We start from the raw sequence: 3,226 nt of genomic DNA, 5'->3' as shown, positions 1-3,226 counted from the left end.
AACAATGAGATTTAAGAAATGAGCAATGAAAGCAGAAGCCACAAGACTTAGAAGCATTAGCAAGTTAGGAGCAAAAGTAAAAGTGTTGTAGTCAAGATGGCCAGAAACCAAGAGACAGTGTTTTAAGGACAATGGTTAAACAGCACTATATGTTGTCAAGAGATTAAATAAGACACAAGCTAAAGAGAATTTGCTAGTTCTCAGTTGCTTTTGGACAGTGTATTTTCTATTCCTCTTACTGTTATTTATTTACTATGTTAAATAAGTAGATCTCTTTATTGTTTGGACTTAATCTTCGCATGGAAAACATAAAATAAAGTTAGTCCATTATCACATCTCGTTCCTATAGACCTAGAGGTACTAAAGGATCTAAGGAGAGTATTTGTGAATTTGTCACCTGCAGTAACTCACATTGTGAGTTTTATTTTATAGCCATCTTATAAAACACGGTTTTATAGAAGTTGAACTTGAAAAGGTCAAGCAAACCCTCCATGTTTGCACAGCACAGAAGAGGCAGCAGCAGGATTCTAATCTAAGCTTGACTCCTAAGCACATGCTTTTCAAGGAATGCTTTCAGTTCTCTCATTAGAATCTACTAGGTGAAGGTAGAAAAATCAACAGAAATAAGTGTATATCTGTTATTTGTACATTTTGCCAATTTATAATTTGCATTGAATGCCACCAGTTGTCACCAAATGATTGTTAGTGCTGTACATATAGGTTGAGCCTTTGTTCAGTTAAAACAAGACAGTATCTCCCCCCAAATATTCTTACTTTTAACATTAAATTATCATTTTTATTGTACCATCAAGCATTATCAATGACTTACTTTTATGCTAATGGTATTATTTATAATGATAAAAGGCCAGTCTTTTTGTTTTTACCAGGATAGAAAGGGAAAAAAATACCCTTTATGCTACTAAACTTCCTGTCTGTTACTTGCATAATTGCTGACCATGGCGTTTGCAATTATTTTTCAAATGGTTCGAATGACCAACTAGCATTTCTGAGAAACCTTAAGACTGGTCCCTGAGCTTTGTTCCCCCACAAAAGGCTCACATTTACATGTGTGTACTTGGGGCAAGAACGCAGACATAAGTTCACTTGCCATAAATTTAAATATTTGTTCACTGATCAAACTAACATGCAGTTAAATACACACAGCTTCCTAAAAACTGTGAAGACCCGCCTAGACTTCTATGAGTTCTTGGTGGCCTGATTCAGAACTTTGTGTCTTGCCCTTCATTTTCCACCTCTAGCTTTATAACACACAATTTTTTAAAAAAATTTTTATTTATTTTTATTTGACAGCGACAGACACAGAGAGAAAGACAGATAGAGGGAGAATGGGTGCGCCAGGGCCTCCAGCCTCTGCAAACGAACTCCAGACGCGTGCGCCCCCTTGTGCATCTGGCTAACGTGGGAACTGGGGCACCGAGCCTTGAACCTGGGTCCTTAGGCTTCACAGGCAAGCGCTTAACCGCTAAGTCATCTCTCCAGCCCACAATTTTTCATTTAAACAAATCAAAACCAGAAACTGTTGGCCACTTATTGGTCTTACAGTGGCATACACCAGTGGAGGTTTACCCATGGAAGAATGTACCTAGGAACACTCCCACTGACATTTTGGAAAAGCCTCAAGACATTTGGGGAGGAAAGTCTGCACTCTGGGGACCCAGCATGGCCTAGGAGAGGGGGCACCAGCTCCAGAGTGGCATGTTCTATTTCTGGATGTGCTTCTTGGCTCTGTGTGTGTGTGATCCAAGGAAGGCTGGAATGAAGCCCTCAAAAGCTGGTGTTGCGAGCATGGGCTGCCCTTTCCTTGGTCTTGGAAGGACCCTGCTTTTTGTTTGTGTGGCTGTGGTGGAGGCAGAGTAACTGTGTCCATCACTCCTGCTGTGAGATGAAGTCTGGGGAAAGAAATGGCTAGTTCTTCCTACTAAATACTAATGAACATCTATATTGGTATGACATTTCTGGACAGATTCCCAGCAGGTCTTGGAACCCATAATTTTCCCCTGTGCATCATTCTCTCAGCCCTGGGCTTACTCATCAAACTTAAATTAAGAGCATTATTTATTCAATTTTTTCTTCTTTCCTTTACTTACCTTGACAACTTCAGTGTTTAGTTCTCTGGACTAGATTCCAGATCCTTGCTGTTTAATCTCTTTTTTTTTTTTCTTACAGGATTATACACTTCATTTACTGAATAGATGTATATAGGCACAATTTTCTCTGGACTTAGGAGTTATGGAAAGGAATTCTTTTTTCATTCTGTTAAGGTACAAGTTATATTTGCCTTTATGGTTAAAAACAGGGTCTTACAACTGCTCAGAAGCACTAGATTTGGATGAAGAGTTGGGAAAGGTACATTACATATCCTTTTCTTTTCTTTTTTTTTTTTTTGGTTTTTCGAGGTAGGGTCTCACTCTGGTCCAGGCTGACCTGGAATTAACTCTGTAGTCTCAGGGTAGCCTTGAACTCATGGCGATCCTCCTACCTCTGCCTCCCAAGTGCTGGGATTAAAGGCGTGTGCCACCACGCCTGGCTACATATCCTTTTCTATATAATATTACCTAAGAAATATTACTGAGAAGTATTAAAATAAAATACTATTTTCCAATTAAATAATAATAATTCATTTCATTCACAAAAGGAAAAATTTAAGAGCTTGAGTTTCAAACAATTTTGAGGCAAAAAGCAATGTATATTAGATTTTGTCAGAAAGGTAACTTGAAGACAGTTAAAAAACAGATTTGAAAATATTTGCTTATGCAGTCAGTGTAGGCTTTACAAAAGTTATTTTTAAAGACTGGGGAATTAGGCACCTGTGGTTTTTGCCAGCTGGTATAGATGTTAAAAATGACTGTCACTCTTCTGCCTGCAAGTCTATTTTGCACCTGCTGCTAGTTGAGTTATAAGCATTCACACAGGGTAATTTAATAAGGTTAGGTTCCATGACAATGTGCAAGAAGTTGTTCCATTGGAGGTTAAAGTAGTTTTATAAGGTCTTGAGGGCAAAGTATTGTATATAAAACTTGAGGCTATCAACTTAGTGTCACGTAGACATCATAATTTTCTAATTGAAAAAAAATGTAAAGAAATATAGTCACTGGAGTATTAGCCACAGATCCTGAAACAAAAAAAGTCTTTAAGGATTACTTATAGCTATTATTGTCTCTATTCTGTGACCTTTGTGATTAATAAAAATGCTTCCTAGGATGGG

This window comes from Jaculus jaculus, chromosome 4 (genome assembly GCF_020740685.1).
Source record: "Jaculus jaculus isolate mJacJac1 chromosome 4, mJacJac1.mat.Y.cur, whole genome shotgun sequence".
In the NCBI taxonomy this organism is placed as follows: Eukaryota; Metazoa; Chordata; class Mammalia; order Rodentia; family Dipodidae; genus Jaculus; species Jaculus jaculus.
Note: the sequence above shows the minus strand (reverse complement) of the source record.